The 18694-nt window shown below is 43.9% G+C and overlaps 1 long non-coding RNA gene across 1 annotated transcript in view; it reads right to left on the bottom strand.

Annotated features, from left to right (window-relative positions):
• LOC144679710 (uncharacterized) overlaps window positions 1-18694 on the bottom strand; it is a 51533-nt gene that overhangs the window by 12876 nt on the left and 19963 nt on the right. The window contains exon 2 of the long non-coding RNA XR_013576405.1: window positions 18223-18644. This is a non-coding gene — a long non-coding RNA (uncharacterized LOC144679710). The remainder of the gene's footprint in view (window positions 1-18222; window positions 18645-18694) is intronic.

Genomic DNA, 18694 nt, shown 5'->3' with positions numbered 1-18694 from the left:
CTTTATTTTCATGGCTTCACTTGCTATTCCTATTCAACACTGATAATTGTTAGCCTTCAATACCAATTGTGAAAGGGAATACATTGTAGAACACCAATAAAATTTTAACAAAATGGTCACAACGGACTACATATATTGATGATCAATTTACAATCCAAAGCTCGTACAAGACAGTGGTTAAGTAAAATTCAAACAAACAAACATACATACATACAATTTAAGAGCAGGAGTAGGCCATTCAGCCCTTCATGCCTGCTCCATTTGATAAGATCATGGCTGATCTAATTGTGGTCTCAACTCTATTTTCCTGTCATCACCTTCCTATACTCTTTTGACTCCCTTATCAATCAAGAATCTAACTCAGCCTTAAAAATATTCAGTGACCCTGCCTCCACTGCTTTCTGGGAAAGAGAATTCCAAAAATTAACGACACTTAAGAGAAAAATATTTCTCCTTATCGGCATCTGAAATGGGAGACGCTCCATTTTTAAACTGTGTCCCCTAGTTCTAGTCTCTCTCATAAGGGGAAACATCCTCTCGCCTTCACCCTGTCAAGTCCTCTCAGGATCTTATATAAGATCACCTCTCATTCTTCTAAAGCCCAATGGACACAGGCCCAACCTGTCCAACCTTGCCTCAAAAGATAACCCTACAATCCTAGGAATCAGTTGAATAAACCTTTCCTGAAGAATACAGCAAATTTAGTGTAAAAAAAAGCACAGACTTTCTTTTGTGAAGTTGCAACTACTCATGTTTTTCAGCGCAAATAAATTAAACTAGATCAGGCAAAGCAATCAAAGGAGTTAACTCAGAAATTACAAGATCAGTTTGGCAAATTTATGTTTGTGGGCACAAAAATGCAAGATGAAGTTTCATACAGAAAAGTATAAATTGCTCAACATAGAAAGGGAAAAACTAGATGACAAAAATACTCCATAAATGTTGTTGAAAGATACCGGTGAATAGACTAAGTGCTCAATATACGCAATCACTGGAGACCAGCAAATAAAACTAATAGAATGTTAATAGCTAAACCAGCAGAATGTACATATACAGTGCTCTGGTCAAACTGTACTTTGAATACTATGCACAGTTCATCACAAAACGAGAACCACATTCTAACACTGGGAAGCAGCAGTGCTTAAAAAAAATCATGAAGCTGATCCCTTGTGTAAAAAAATCAAAGTTATAAGGATGACTAGAGAGACATAGGGATTTTCAGCTTTGAAATAAAGGATAAGATCCATCTTAGTGGTTAGAATAGCGAAGGATAGGAACAAGATAAATCTGGTACACTATCTTATCGGAAACACAAGTTCAAACAAGTAAAAGGTACATTTTTGGGAACATCTTTCTTGTACAAGCTAATTTATGATAACATAAATACAGTCTAAATATAAGGATCCTTATCAATTTATCAAAAATCAAACATACTAAGGTCGTTATGAACTAAAGGGGATTTATTTAAAATGATGCTCTTCATACCCATATAAAAGAAAACCTAACCAGTACTATGACATATGCAAATCTATTGAAAGATTAATAGTCAAAGTACAAAGGTCATGGCTCCACAGCACGATAACATTGGTCCCAATACAACCAGAGTGGCATTTTTCCTGCAAGTTCATTTCAAGACTTTGACCCACACTAAAATTACGATACCACAGAGACAACTAAAACAGAATTAAATCTCTGACCACTAGCTTTCCCTCTTCTGCTTCTTTAGAGAACAGGGGCATGGTCAGGTCCACCGGACAGCTCTAACCATGATACCCCTGTGGCAAGGGCCAATTTATCATCTAAATTAGAACATACAGCTGCTAACATGATTTATGATGACACTTTCACGAGCTAGACTAAGAAATGCCCAATGTCTTTTCGTAGCCCAATTTATCACTTATGCACATTAAAAAAATTATAACTCAATTTTGCTATTGACGCACAACACTTAGCAGAGACAATTTTAAGATTTTTGTAAAAGTAATGGTCTTAAGCTTAGCTAGCTTAATTAACTAGGCAACTGAAAACCAGTTATTTTCTTAAAATAGTATTGTTGGTGTGATGAATAGGAAGTTTCATCATTTTTCACATCAAGAGGAAAGCCTTCATAATTTTTAATTTCTGCTAAAATCTCTAAAAGCGGTTACACAGGTTAATAAGGCCATTAAAAAAGCAAACAAAGCACTGAGGTTCACTTCCAGAGGAACAGAATTGAAAAGCAGAAAAGTTTTGTTCAATTTGTACAGAACCTTGGTTAGATCAGACTTGGGAGTACTGTGAACAGTTCTGATCTCGCTATTTTATAAAGGATAAAGAGGCACATGAAAAGGTGCAAATGACACTTACCAGAATGATCCCAGAACTGAGAGCTTATATCAGGAAAGATTGAACAAGGCTGCAGCTCTTTTCCCTAGAAAAGGTGACCCGATAGAGGTCTTTAAGATTATTAAAAGGTTTGACAGGGTATATGTCGAGAAGATGGTTCCACTTGTATGCGTTACCAGGATTCAGGACCGTAATTATATGATAGCCACTAATAAATCCAGTAGGGATTTTTTATTCTTTCACGGGATGTGGGTGTCACTGGCTAGGCCAGCATTTGTCCCTGATTGCCCTTGAGAAGGGTGCCCGTGAGCCGCCTTCTTGAACCACTGCAGTCCTTGTGGTGTACGTACACCTGGAGTGCTGTTAAGGAGGAAGTTCCAGAATTTTGACGCAGTGACAGTGAAACAACAGCTATGTAGTTCCAAATCAGGATGGTGTGTGGCTTGGAGGGGAACTTACAGATGGTGGTGTTCCCATGCATCTGCTGCCCTTCTCCTTCTAGATGGTAGAGGTTTCGGGTTTGGAAGGTGCTATCAAAGGAGCTTTAATGAGTTGCTGCAGTGCATCTTGTAGACGGTACACTTTGTTGCCACTGTGCATTGGTGGTGGAGGGAGTGAATGTTGAAGGTGGTGGATGTGGTGCCAGTCAAGCAGGCCACTTTGTCCTTGATGGTGTCAAGCTTCTTGAGTGTTGTTGGAGCTGTACTCATCCAGGCAAGTGGAGAGTATTTAATCACACTCCTGACTTGTGCCTTGTAGAAGGTGAACAGACTCTGGGAGACAGAAGGTGAGTCACTCGCTGTAGAATTTCCAGCCTCTGACCTGCTCTTGTATCCACAGTATTTATATGGCTGATCCAGTTCAGTTTCTGGTCAATGGTAACTCCCATGATGCTGATAATGAGGGGTTCAGTGATGGTAATGCCACTGAATGTCAAGGGGCTGATGGTTACGTTCTCTCTTGTTGGAGATGGTCATTGCCTGGCACTTGTGTGGTGTGAACATTACTTGCCAATTAGCCCAAGTCTGAATGTTGTCCAGGTCGTGCTGCATACGGACACAGACTGCTTCAGTACCTGAGTCATCGTGAATGGTGCTGAACATTGTTCAATTGTCAGCAACCATCCCCACATCTAACCTTATGATGGAGGGAAGGTCACTGATGGACCAGCTGGAGAAGGTTAGGCCTAGGACACTACCCTGAGAAACTCCTGCAGCAGTGTCCTGGGACTGAGATGACTGGCCTCCAAAATCACTTTGTGCTAGGTATGGTTCCAACCAGTGGAGAGTTTTCCCTGATTCCCATTTACTTCAGTTTTGCCAGGGCAAATGATGTCTTGATGTCAAGGGAGTCACTCTCACCTCACCTCTTGAGTTTAGCTCTTTTGTCCATGTTTGGACCAAGGCTGTAATGAGGTCAGAAGCTAAGGTCAGCGCACAGTCCTTGTTGAGACGAAGTCCTATCTTCACATTGAGGATACCCTCCATTGTGTTGAGTGGCACCAGCACGGTGCTAAATGGTATATATTTTGAACAGATCTAGCAACTCAACTAGGCATCCATGTGCTATGGGCCATCAGCAGCAGAAGAATTGTATGGCCAGACATATCCTCCACTCTACCATTACTATCAAGCCAGGAGCTCAACCCTGGTTCAATGAGGAGAGCCCCTAGCCAAGCTGTTTCAGTACAGCTACAACACTGGCACCCGCACAGCAATGTGGAAAACTGCCCAGGTACGTCCTGTCCATAAAAAGCAGGACATATCCACCTGGCCAATTACCACCCAATCAGTCTACAGTTGATCAGCAAAGTGATGGAAGGTGTCGTTGGCAGTGCTATCAAGTGGCACTTACACAGCAATTACCTGCTCACTACCATGCAGTGGAATCCTGAAGAAACTTTTTTACCCACCTGGTGGTTAGAATGTGTAACAGACTACCATGAAGAATAGATGAAGGTCACTTGCACTTGAGTACGACTTTGAACAAGAATGCTGGGAGTTGGGTGAGTGCTGGAGTTAGGGGAAGGAGGTGCTCCTTTGCTTTTTCTAACTTTTTCACTCTGTAGGAATTGGTTTTTACTCTACAACAGGGAAGCTAACTAGCTGTTTGGTGAGTATCAGGTAAGTGGTTAAGGTCTATTCCATTCCAAAGGTTTAAAATATTATAAAAACTGATGCTAAGGTTAATAAAATATATAAAAAAAGTAAAATAATTAATTGAATAAAATAATTAAGTAGTTAATTAAAACACATCAAGAATGGCAGATAGGTGAAGTGTCGTGGTTGCAGCATGTGCGAGCTTCTGGATGCCATTGTGATCCAGGCCAAACATGCCTGCAATAAGTGTTTGCGGCTCGAGGAGCTTCGGTTCAGAGTCACTGAGTTGGAGGCTGAGCTGCAGACACGGCAATGCATCAGGGAGGGGAAAGTTACATGGACACTTTGTACCAGGAGGCGGTCACACCCCTTAGGATAGGGTCTTCTGATTTGGTCAGTGGTCAGGGACAGGAGGGTGTGACTAGGAGTGAGGTAGGTAAGGGGACCCAGAGGCCAGGAATGCAGCCTTTGCAATTGTCTGACAAGTTTGAGGTTCTTTCAGCTTGTTTGGATGAGAGTGGGAGCTGCAGGATGGACGAGCTGACTGGCCATGGCACCAGGGTACAGGAAGCCATTCAAGTGGGGGAGCAAAAAGCAATGTAGAGGTAGTAAGGGACTGTATTGTGAGGGGGATTGATACTTTTCTCTGCAGCAAAGAGCAAGTGTCCAGAAGGCTGCCTGCCTGGTGCCAGAGTTCAGGACATCTGCTCAGGGCTGGAGAGGAACTTGGAGTGGGAGAAGGATCCAGTCATCGTGGTTCATGTAGGTACCAACGATATAGGCAGGACAAGGAAAGAGTTTCTGCATAGTCAGTATGAGGAGTTAGGCACCAAATTAAGAAACAGAACCTCAAAGGTAATAATCCCTAGATTATTACTTGAGCCACCTGCAAATTGGCATCTGGCAAATAAGATTAGAGAAATGAATGCGTGGCTCAAAGGTTGGTGTGGTAGAAGTGGGTTCCAGTTCGTGGGGCACTGGCACCAGTACTGGGGAAAATGGGGGCTGTACCATTGGGACAGTCTACACCTGAACCATGCTGGGACCAGTGTTCTAGCGAGCCGCATAACTAAGGAAGTAGAGAGGATTTTAAACTAAACAGTGGGGACAAGGGATCAAATTCGGCAAGATGTGGTAAATCAGAGTTGGGACAAGGCAAGAGAGAAAAGTACTAATATAGGAAATGGGATCATGACAGGAAGGGATAGAGAGCACAAATCTAAGAGTAAATCTGCAGGTAAGGCTAAACGCTACAAAAATACTAAATGGACAAAACTAAAGGTTCTGAATCTGAATGCACATAGCATTCGAAACAAAACAGATGAACTGATAGCACAAATAGAAATAAGTGTTATTGCCATTAGAGACATAGCTGCAGGATGATATAGATTGGGACCTGAATATTGGAGAGTACATGACATTTAGGAAGGACAGGAAGCTGGGAAAAGGTGTTGGGGTGGTTCTATTAATTAAAGATGGTATTAGCACAATAGAGAGGGATGGCCTAAGTTCAGGAAGCCAGATGTAGAAGCAGTTTGGGTAGAGATGAGAAATGATAAAAGCAAGAAGTCATTTGTGGGAGTGGTGTACAGGCCCCCTAACAGTACCCACATGGTAGGACAGAGTATAAAAGGAAGAAATAATGGAAGCTTGTCAGAAAGGTATGGTGATAATCATGCGGGATTTTAATCTACATGTAGACTGGAAAAATCAGATGAGCAAAGGTAGTTTAGATGAGGCGTTCATGTTTTAGGGATAGTTTCTTAGAACAGGACATTCTGGAGTCAACCAGAGAACAGGCTATACTAGACCCGAGATAGGATTAATTAATGATCTCATAGTGAAGGCGGCCCTAGTTAGCAGTGATCATAACATGATTGAATTTTACATTCAGTTTGAGGGAGAGAAGAGTGGGTCCAAGATTAATTTTTAAACTTAAATAAGGGCAATTATGAGGGCATGAAAGCAGAGCTAGCTAAAGTGAAATGGCAGATTAGGTTAAGGGATAGGTCAATAGAGATGCAGTGGCAGACATTTAAAGGGATATTTCAGAATACACAGAATAGGTACATTCCGAAAAAGAAAAATTCATCCGTGGTTAATGGAAAAATTTAAAGATACTATCAAACTTGAAAGAAGTAGCATACAATTGCGCAAGGATGGATGGCAGGTCAGAAGATTGGACAGAGTATAAAAATAGCAGGGAATGATTAAATTATTAAGAAGGAAGGAATATTTGAGTACGAGAAAAAGATAGCTAAAAATATAAAAACAAATAGAAATTTTTTTATAGATATTTAAAAAAGAGAAAAGTTAACAAAAGTGAGCATCGGTCCTAAAGAAAGTGAGTCTTGGGAATTAATAATGGGAAATAAGGGAATGGCAGATGAACTGAACAGGTATTTTGCAATGGTCTTCACCATAGAGAATACAAGTAATATCCCAAAAATAGTTGTAAATCAGGAAATGGAAGGGAGGGAGGAACTCAAGAAAATTACAACCACCAGGCAAGTGGTAATGAGCAAATTGTTGGAGCTGCGGGCTGACAAGTCCCTGGGTCCTGATGGACTTCATCCTAGGGTCTTAAAAGAAGTGGCTAGTGAAATAGTTGATGCATTGGTTTTAATTTTCCAAAATTCCATAGATTTGGGGAAGGTTCCATTAGATTGGAAAATAGCAAACGTAACTCCTCAAAGGGAGGGAGACAGAAAGCAGGAAACTACAGGCCACCTAGCCTAAAATCTGTCATAGGGAAAGTGTTAGAAGCTATTATTAAAGATGTTATAGCAGGGCACTTAGAAAAATTCAAGGTAAACAGACAGAGTCAACATGGTTTTGTGAGAGGGAAATCATGTTTAACCAATTTATTGGCGTTCTTTGAAGAAGTAACATGTGCTGTAGATAAAGGGGAACTAGTGGATGTACTGTACCTAGATTTCCAGAAGATATTTAATAAGGTGCCACATCAAAGGTTATTGCGGAAAATAAAAGCTCGTGGTGTAGGAGGTAACATATTGGCATGGATAGAAGATGGCTTGCCAACAGGAAACAGAGGAGGCATAAATGAGTCATTTTCTGGATGCTAAGATGTAACGAGTGGTGTGCCACAGGGATCAGTGCTGAGACCTCAACATTTTACAATTTATATAAATGTCTTGGATGAAGGGACCGAAGGTATCGTTGCTAAATTTGCTGATCATACAAAGATAGGTAGGAAATTAAGTTGTGAAGAGGACACAAGGAGGCTACAAAGTGATATTGATAGGTTAAGTGAGTGGGCAAAGATCTGGCAAATTGAGTATAATGTGGGCAAAAGTGAAATTGTCCATTTTGGCAGGAAGAATAGAAAGTATATTATCTAAATGGTGAGATACTGCAGAGGTCTGAGGAGGGAATTGGGTGTCCTAGTGCATGAATCACAAAAGATTTATATCTAGGTACAGCAAGTAACTAAGGAAGCTAATAGAATGCTATTGTTTATTGCAAGGGAAATTGAATACAAAATTAGAGGGGTTATGCTTCAGTTATACAGGGCATTGGTGAGACCACATCTAGAGTACTGTGTACAGTACTGGTCTCCTTATTTGAGGAAGGATGTAACTGTGTTGGAAGCAGTTCAGAGAAGCTTTACTGGACTAATACCTGGAATGGGAGGGTTTTCCTATGAGGAAAGGTTGGAAAGGCTAGGCTTGTATCTGCTGAAGTTTCTAAGAGGAAGAGGCATCTTGATTGAAATATACAAGATCTTGAGGGGTCTTGACAGCATAGATGTGGAAAGGATGTTTCCTCTTGTGGGAGAATCTGGAACTAGGGATCACTGTTTAAAAATAAGGGGTCACCCATTTAAGACAGAGATGAGGAGAAATGTTTTCTCTCAGAAGGCAGTGAGCCTTAGAAACGCTCTTTCTCAAAAGGCAATGGAAGTAGAGTCTTTGAATGTTTTTAAGGCAGAGGTAGATAGATTCTTGATAAGCAAGGGGTGAAAGGTTATCGGAGGGTAGGTGGGAATATGGAGTTGAGGTTACAATCAGATCAGCTATGATCTTATTGAATGGTGGAGCAGGCTCGAAGGGTCAAGTGGTCTACTCCTAATTCGTATGTTCATAGCACTGATGCATTGAAGGGGGAAGATAAGTAAACATGTGGGAGAAAGAAGTAGTTCAAGAAATGGGATTGAAGAAGGCAGGACAAAGCTTATGTGTATCCTAAACACAGGAATGGAGCTACTGGGCCAAATGGCCTGTTTCTGTGTTGTAAATATTAGGCAATTTTAGTTTTTTTCTTTGTTAGTCAGTTTAAAATGGAGTATTTATTTTTAAATTCCTCCATGGCCTCATCCTTCCCTAGCTCTGATCTCCTCCAGCCTTACAACCCTCTGAGATATCAGCACTCCTTCAATTCAGACCTCTGGATCATCCCCAATTTTAATCACTCCACAATTGGTAGTGATGCCTTCAGCTGCCAAGGCCCTGAAGCTCTGCAATTTCCCCACTTAACCTTTATATTTCTCTTTCTTCCTTACAAACATTCCTTAAAACTAATGTTTTGATCAAACTTTGTCATCAGCTCTAATATATACTTGTGTGGCTCAATGCCAAATTTTGCTTGGTAACACTCCTGAAGTGCCTGTAGTTTCACTACATTAAAGGCACTATATAAACACAAGTGCTTGGTGTTTACTGAAAATCAGTTCTACATTCCATCTGCATGGTTGGAAGTTTCACATGGTGAAAGTGTCACAGGGGGTGAGTCTCCTTCTCATTAGGTTTATTCCATCACTTCAAGCCTGTGGTAAATTGTTACTAGTCCAAGAGACTTTATTGTCCATTCTAACAACTAAGTAGTATGAAATGTTTTTTTCTGAAAAAAGCCTAGTCAGAAAATAGCTTGTATTTATGTAGCACCTTTAACTTTATAGAACATTCCAAGGCACTTTGCAGGAGCTTTATAAAGCTAAACTTGACATTGACCCACATAAGGAGATATTAATACAAATGATCAATATAGTAGGTTTTAAAGTGTGTCTTAAAGGAAGAAAGAGAAGTAAAGAGGCTGAGAGGTTCCAGACATTAGGGCTTTGGCAGCTGATGGCACAGCCCACCAATGCTGAGTCATTAATGTCAGTGATGCTTAAGAGGTCAGAATTAAAGAAGTGCAGATATCTCGGAGCGTTGCAGGACTGGAAGAGATTACAGAGGTGGAGAGTGGAAGCCAGAGAGATGGATTTGAAAACAAGGATGAGAAGTTTAAAATTAAGGCAGTGCTTAACCAGGAGTCAGTGTCAAATCAGTGAGCACAACAGTGATGGGTGAACAGTTTTGGATTGACCTCACCTTTACTGAGGGTAGAACATGGGAGGCTGGCCAGCAGTACATTCGAATGGTCATGTCCAGAGGTAATAAAGGCATGCATGAGGGTTCCAGCAGCAAATGAGGCAGGGATGAAGTTGGACAATATTATGGAGATATAGGGCCGTTTCATCCCAGATTTGCACTAAGTGCGGTAACGGCTGGGAAAAAGGATGTTTTGCCTTTTCACGCCGAATCGTCCCAATCCTGCCTCATTAATCATGTACTCCCGGGAAACAAGCCAGGTCGCTGGCAAGGCGTCCTCTCATTCACCCATCCTGCCCTCACATCAGGCCTTCAGTAAACCGGGCGCCATATTTGAAGGCCACCACTGCAAAGAGTCAGCACTCAAGAGATAGGAAGTTGCTGCAAAGTCATGGCTGCCAAAAGGAGGAAATATGCTGTGCACAGATTTACCGATGCCTCCCTCGAGTGTCTACTGGATGCAGTGGAGGCCTACCGCGATGTCCTTTACCCCCACTCTGGGCAAAGGCCAGCAAACAGGGTGACAAATCCAACATGGGAGGCAGTGGCAGCAGTGGTCAGCGCCAATGCCCTGCAAAAGAGGACAGCCAACCAGTGCTGAAAGAGAATGAATGATCTCCTCTGTTCCACCAGGGTAAGTCACTCTTATCATCACTCTCAACTCACACATTCACAAACCCATCATAGATCCACAGGGGTCTCACTCACTGTCAGTTCAAGGGACATCATCATTCCCTCTCTCACACACACCTTCACTGTCCTCATCCCATCCATGGCACCACTCACCACCCAAAGATGCCAGGCATACTTATCATCTGGCCTGGCAGGTGTCCTGCTTACACTCTCTCCATCTGTATTCATGTAGGACAAACTGGCATACAACAGAAGGGAGAGGTCGCAGACTGGTGGAGGAATGCCTGAAATCAAGGTCCTCATGGGCTTTGAACATCCAGCTGGCCAGTGAAGATGGTTGAGCACCGCCGACTTCACCAAGTGAGAATTCATCAGTGCAACATCCATCAGACAACCATGCTGCGGGTGATGTGTCACAAGCCACTGACATGCACTAATTATCTCTCCTTGCTTTCGCAGGCACATTTGGGAAACAGCTGAGGGAGTCCATGACCCAGGTCTTTGACTCAAGCTCCAAAGACACCTCAGAAGAGGAATCTGCTGAAACCCTCAGTGACGACCCATCACAGCACTCACCCACACCCTCCACGAGTGCAAAGACACACATTTCAGTGGGACTAAGTTTTAAAGTAGGCTCAGGGTCACAATCTGGTGAGCACATCGCACCATCTAATCCACAGTAGGTGGAGACAGGGACTTCCCAGGTTTCTGGCACTCGGAAAACTGGAGGCCAGAAATCTGCTGAGTCCAAGTCAGATGACGAGCCTCTGGACTCGGTTGTGCCTCAGTTGCAGGAGCTGCAAAGGCAAGCTCGAGAACATCAGGAAGGGATGTCTGCTGCACTCCTCAGGTTGCAAGGCACATTGGAGAAGTCTATCGGCTTTCAGTCGGAGATGATAGCGACGACATGCAAACGCACCAAGGTCAACACTGGTAGGATGGCGGCCACCATGGACTTTGGAGTTCAGCCCACTCAGCAGTGCAGGGCCATTGCTGATGCCATAGTTGGCTTCCAACAGTGTCAACACGAGAGGGGTGGGGGGTAGCTTGAACTCACTCCAGCTTCCCCTTCTCCTCACGGGGTATGCCAGCGGTAATCAGGCACCCATAGGGAGGAGGATCAGCAAGTGCACACCACGGGGCCATCCACCCCAAGGTGACTCCTGGAGTGTCCAGCCCATCCAAATCCCCTCTTCCTGTGACCCTACTCCACAGGCTGAGGAGGGTGCCACTGCCACACAGCAGGCTGCCTCAACGTCCGCTGTGGATGTCCAGGGAGCACAGGGGCATAGCGGCAGGGTTAGGAAGGTTAATATGTAGTTGCACAGCCTGGGCATGGGTGTTAATCACTTATACATAATGTTCACTTTGTTAATAAACTCCCAAGAATGTCTCCTTGTCTATGGCTCCTTGTTCTGATGAGAGCAGTGTTCATGCCACTCAGATGTGAAACCTTGGTTGCTGCACAAGATAAAGGCAGGTGTCATAGTCCAGGGCCTCTTCCCTGTGCTTTGTGCAACCTTCCCAGCACACTGATGGTGTGCCTTTACTGTCACTGGTCACATCAGTCATGTCTGCACCTCAATGGGGCTGATCAATGCTGCCAGAACGTCCTGGACCGAAGGCACAGAGTTCCGTCATTCTCTCCATGTGCTCCCAGCACCTTTGAGGTGTGGCTGACTCCCCGTTTCATTCGCATCTGTGTCCAGGACAGCGTGGTCCTGAAGGGTTCAGCTCACGAAGAATGTCATAGGATCAGGAGAAGTTAAAGTTTCCTCACTGCATCTCCATGATATGGCCCTGTTCACAGAGCGCAAGTGAGGTGCTGTCAGCCAGATACTCACATAAGCTATGTGAGGATTTATGGAGCGTCCCCACTGCATGTCATCATCATCCTCATGGAGTGTAGCAACTATGGGCATCCGCTGCGTTTCCATCACAAGAGCCTTATCACAGAGGTTATGTGCACTGCCATCAGCCAGACAGGAGTCAAATGTTCACAGATGCAATGTGAGGATCTATGGTGTCTCCTAACTGCATGTTGTCATCTTCCTCCACAAATCTAGCAGCTATGAGGGCCTTCCAAGTTTGCCTGCCTCATCTGGCCAGCGCCTCATCACCATCATCCTTGCCTTCGAGGGCTTCCTCACCCTCATACGCGATGTCCTCCTCATCAGAGACGTGCAGCTCCTCCATCTCCTCCTCAGCCAGCTCCACTCCCCGTTGCAACACCAGGTTGTGAAGGGTACAGCAGGTGAAAACGATGAGTGACACCCTCTGTGGACTGTATTTCAGGGCTCCACCAGACTGGTCCAGGCACTGGAGCCTCATTTTCAACATTCTGATGGTTTGCTCAACCAAGGTGCGAGTTGCAGCATGACCCTCATTGTACCTTCTCTCTGCTGCACTCCAAGGCCGCCGCATGGGTGTCATTAGACACGTCCCCTGTGGGTAGCCTTTGTCCGAGAAGCCAACCCTGCAGCTTCTCTGGACCCTGGAAGACGTCAGGGATCTGAGACCTACCGAGAATTTAGGAGTCATGGACAGTCCCTGGGAACCCTGTGCAGACTTGCAGGACGTGTTTGTGGTGGTCGCACACCAGCTGAAAATTCAGCAAGTGGAAGCCCTTGCGGTTAACGTGGATGACCGCATTTGCCACGGAGTTCAGTCGATGGCATCCTGCACCTGTGGGAAACCTGACATCTGGGCAAATCCCAGCACTCTTGCTTTCTGGCTTTCCTGATCCTGGGTGAAATGCACAAAGTTGTGTGCCTTTGTGAAGCTGGTGTCCGTGACCTCATGGATGCATGTGTGCACAGAGGCTTGCAATATCCCACATAGGTCACCTGTGGAGCCATGAAAGGAGTACTAGCATAAAAACTGAGCACCGTGGTCACTTTCATGGCCACTGGCAGTGGAGGCCCTCCATGTCCCCAAATCCAGCAGTAGCTGGCAGATGTCAACCAGTGCCCTGTACATGTGCAGTCTTCGGCAACACTGGTTCTCGGTAATCTGCAGTAACGACAAGTGCCTTCTATAGACCCTGGGTCTAGCTCGGTGCGGACCAGCGACAGCTCGCTGTGGTTCTTCAGCGGCCACCCCTTCTTCCTCAGGGTGCTGCTCCTCCCTTTGTCTAGCCAGGCACCTCCGTTGCTTTCTTCACCTTCGTCTCCACTCTCCATAAGCCACATGGCATTCAGCTAGGTCACCAGGCTCCATGCCTCTGATGTATTCCTGCCGCAGGCTGAAAGAGAGAGATGTGTGGATTAGAATGGATGTACTGAGAATCTCTCTTGGTTAAGTTTGAAGGCCCCTTACCACATCCCAGAGCACACTGGCCACATGGATGGCCAGAAATTAGTGTGTTGCATGGTTGCCCAAAACCCGACTCACCTCTGCCCCATTCCACCTGACCAATTGGTGGCAGCTTCGCCCACTGGACTGCATGCTGTGCACTCAGCTCAGCTGCAGTCATTCTCCTAACCCGCGCTGCAAGGCTGCGCTGTTAGCTTGAACCATGGGGAAGACTGGTCCAAACCTCAATGATGACACTGCAAGGGGCTGTGAGCACCTCCACCAGTGACTGCTCCATGGCCAGCTATTGCAAGGAGATTGTACAACATGCCCAGATGTTCAATTGTTCTGCAGTCCACTAAAACGCTCATTCGTTTTCAGTCTGTGCCTGAGGGGTGAAAAGTGCTGGAGCATTTGGTGGCACTTTCAGGCCTTTGCATTGCTCGAGTAAGCAGATAAACTGGAGGTCCAACTCCAATCATATCAATGTGGCTGCGCCTGAACTGTCTGAGCTGTGAAACAATGGTCACTTTATACAAGGTCACCCTATTGTGTGGCTGCTTCCCTCCCTCCTCCCTGCCACCCCACTCTCCCCACCGCACCGCATGTGCTTGTGCACTACCATTAATCACAGTGCAGCCCCGCCCCCTCCCAACTCACCCCAACCCCAGGGCAGCCCTTGACCCCACAACTTGCCCCAACCACAGTGCAGCCCTTGCCCCCCCACAACTCGCCCCAACTGCAGTACGGCCCTTGCCCCAGCACCGCACTGTCAGCCAGCTGGGAAAAATCGACTTGCCTGTGCCCTCACCTGAATGCATGGCACCTCAACCTTGGAGTCCAACAGGGACCCTCGCAAGAGCTGTGCAACATTAATATTCACTCAGCTCCGAGTTCCCCTCGAAGTGCAGCTCGCCAGGTGCATGCCATATAAACGCTGTTGTGAAACAAGTGGCATGTTTGCAGATGATCCAGCGTGGGAGGATGATTCTGGTGAGCAGGGCTTATAATGATATGCAGATGTATTAAAATGAAGTTCCCAACATGCGGTGGCAGGAAACGTGGCCCGCCATTGACGGGTGGAGCAGACAATTGCAAACCAATTTCATGATGGCATGATTTTCGGCCTTCCCGCCATATTGAACGCTCACGCCCACCATGACGCCCGATGCCAACGGGAACGGAAAACTCCACACATAGGATCATTTCAGCTAAGTCAGAAGAGCATCAAATACTAATTGTAAATTGCAACCTTCTCTATCTACTTGTTTTATTCTAGCGAATATAGTCAGCTCAGTCAAATCATTTTTGAGGGATAACTACCATTAACACTCCCTTTGTCCTTTTGTTCATGACATCTTTGTCAATCTCTCCTTTACCCCCAGCTAGCCTTCTATCCAGCTTCACCTGCTCCACCCCTCTTAAACATATATTTCATGAATTTAATTTCATCAACATAAATTTCATTACATTTCTACTTCTCTGTAGTTCTGAAGAAGGGTCATATGGACTCAAAACGTCAACTCTGTTTCTCTGTACACAGATGCTGTCAGACCTGAGTTGTTCCAACATTTTCTGTTTTTGTTTGATCTCATTGAGTATTTTTTATGAAAATACAACCTTCTAGGTTCTGCAATCTCTGACCCAATTAGGAATCAGATCAGCTCCCTCTTGAAGGCATGTAGAGTGTCAGCACCCACCATAACAGCTGGCTGTACATCAGAGGTTCACTACTCTCTTGGAAAAGAAAAACTACCTAACATCCAATCTATGCCTACTCTTACATTGTTTAAACTACTCATACCCCCCCAGTATGTTTAAACTGGAATTATCTAATCTAAGACATGCTATGCAGCCCTTTAGTACTTTACAGGCTTCCTGTTGCCTCAAAGTTTTCATTCCTCTGAAGTAAACAGACTAAGCCTTAGTAAATGATGCTCTTTAAAATAAGACTTGCATTTATATAGTACTTTTCATGACTACGGGATGTCTCAAACTGTTTTACAGCCAATGAAATACTTTTTGAAGTGTAGTCACTGTTGTAATGTAAGAAATATGGCAACTAAGTTGAGCTCAGCAAACTCCCACAAACAGCAATGTAATAATGACCAGATAATCTGTTTTTTTATGATGTTGATTGAGGGATAAATATTGGCCAGAACACCAGAGATAACTCCCCTACTCTTCTTTGAAATACTGCCATAGGATCTTTAACATCCACCTCACAAGAAGTTGGGGCCGGGGTTTAACATCTCATCCAAAAGACAGCAACCCTGATAGTGCAATGCTCCCTCAGTACTGCACTGGAATGCCAGCTTGACTTTTTATGTGCTCAAGCTCTGGAGTGGGATTTGAACCCAAACCCTTGTGATTCATCAGTATGCTACCAACTGAGCCATGATTGACATTCACTGGACCTTTTCCAAGTACACCATATCATCCACCATGAGGCTGGTAAAAAGTTGGCTTCAGTTAGTTGTATCAGAAAGAGTTTCTCATGTCTCTGTCAGGAAAATGGCTAAAATTGACCATATATATCCATAGTATCAATAAAAAGTTGTGACAGTGTCTGTACTCAGAAACTGATTTAAGCTGCTGTGAAGGGTGGTTGGGCAATACTTCTTTGAAATGTTAAAATACTTGAGTCCACAGACCCAGAGTGGGGTGGGGGTGGAGGAAATAGACAAAATGAATTATGCTTAATGACTGAACGCATCAGGGAATATGCTTGTAAGGAAGATAGTTAATATCTCAACTTGCTAAAATCTTCTTTTCACCTAAACACTCAACTTTTGCTCAGTTTCAGCTTAGTCTAATTAGATGGCTTCCATGCGATGGCAGGAATATTGCCTCACCCATGTAAAAGCTTTGCATTGGATAGCCTGAGGAAGACCGTTTCCTTTAAATGTTTTGCAGGTTATTGGAACGTGTGATAAAGAGACAGGGATGTACTAGTAATGTCACTGGAATAGTAATCCTGAAGCCCAGTGAAACCCAGGGGTCACAGGTTTAAATCCCACCACAGCAGTTGGTGACATTTAAATTTGATTAACTAATCAAAAATTCTGGAATTTAAAGCTAGTTTCATGGCACCAGTACTGAGACTATCATCAATTGTTGTAAAAACCCATCTTTAGGGAAGGAAATCTGCCATCCTTACCTGGTTTTGGCCTCCATGTGGCTCCAGATCCATAGCAATGTGGTTGACTCTTAACTGACCTCATAAATGGCATAGCAAGCCACTCAGTTCAAGGGCATTTAGGGATAGGCAATTAGGGATGAAATGAAAGAAACATATTCTAGAGGATTGTTGTAAACTCTTGTAAACTGAGTCCATTTTTGGTTCCTAAGTATTTGGATCAACACTTTGTAAATAAATATACTAATTTTAGTCTGAATGTAATGGTTTGACAGTGTGGTATCTTGTAGTAAACAGGAGGTTGTGGGCATTCCGTGTGGTCTCTTGTGAAACATACTGCAGTTAAGAAGTACAAAAGAAAAATTCTGTAATGCTGGGAATCTGAAAAAAAATTTTGGAAATATGCAATAGGTTAGGCAGCATCTGTGGAGAGAAACAGTTAACATTTCAGGTTGATGACCTGACAAGTTTTGTCTTATTGGCAGTTGAATTAATAATTGAGCACATCACGTGTTAATTATAAACTTGTTTGACATAAAGCTTTGACAATTCAATCTCTAGTTTCTTTCAATCTTTTGGAAAAAAGCAAATAAGCTGTCAAATCCTAACAGAATGAGAGGACACAATCTTTAACATACACTAATACACAGAATGCAAGCAGGGATTTCTGAGTTTTCTCATAGTGAATGTTGACAATGGAAAATACTATTTTAAATGTTGACACAATAATGTTGCTGAAAAATAGTGACAATAAGATGTGCATGTTATAGACAGGATTTTTAATAAAATAAATATCCACAAGAGCAGGAATAGTGCATTAAGTAAGTCACCAAATACAGAAAATTTCAGTAAACTGACAAATGGACAAAAGCTTGATGCCTCTGGGGGTCCTGGCAGTCCTCTAAAACTAGCAAATCCTCATTTTGATACCAATGATTTGGCAGGAATAAAACAAAAGATTAATATTCAGATTTAAGCCTTTGATCTTCAAGTTACTTGGTTACCATACAGAACTATTTAATATTTGTAAATTTAAGTTCAGGAAGCTATTCGTTAATAAACCAGTGTTTATTTAATAGCTTCCATGTGCTTTGTATTATTCACAGGATACAGCATATTAATATTAATCAATCAGAAATACACAGTGTGTGGGAACTCGCTTTTCACATTTGACGAAAAAGAAAAGGGCAATTAATCTGGTAATATCTCGCCAGATCAGTTTACAGAGTCATTAGACACTGACTGGACTATATTTTCACTATGCTTACACTTTAAACCGGGCCACACACATACATATATATACATATATATATATGGAGTGATATTAAATATAGGAGAAAACTCATTTCTCCTGTACAAAGTAGGTGGGTACGCAGAAAGCGAGTTCTCCTTCACATACCAGTTCGGTGGAATAGTAACGATTCACCCGGTCCGCCTCCTCCACGATCCAGGGCTTTTCTCGGTCTTCCTCTCCCACGAACCAGCGCTCTTACTCCGGTTCCTTGACCCGAGTTCGCCAACCTGCTGCATCTCTAATCTTTGATCCGCGGGGAAGGATTGATCTAAACCAGAGTTCGCCACAGGCCGCTCGACCTGAAGAGAAGCGATTCCAGCAGCCGCCATCTCTTCACTGGGGTCACCACCTCCAACCGTTAAACGGCGGCCGCGCGCGCCTGTGCCGCCAACGGGCACACGCCGCGCAGCCTCACGCCCTTGCGATCACATCATCAACAATATTAGCATGAGCGGCGGTTTGTTACCGTTAATGCTGACGGTAATCCGGGAAAGGCGGTTTTGTTACTGTTAATACTGACGCTAATCCTGGAGCAATGGACTGTTATCGTTAATACTGACGGTAATCCGGGAGTGGC

This window comes from Cetorhinus maximus, chromosome 4 (assembly GCF_964194155.1).
Source record: "Cetorhinus maximus chromosome 4, sCetMax3.hap1.1, whole genome shotgun sequence".
Lineage (NCBI taxonomy): Eukaryota > Metazoa > Chordata > Chondrichthyes > Lamniformes > Cetorhinidae > Cetorhinus > Cetorhinus maximus.
This window is presented reverse-complemented; position numbering and strand designations above follow the sequence as displayed.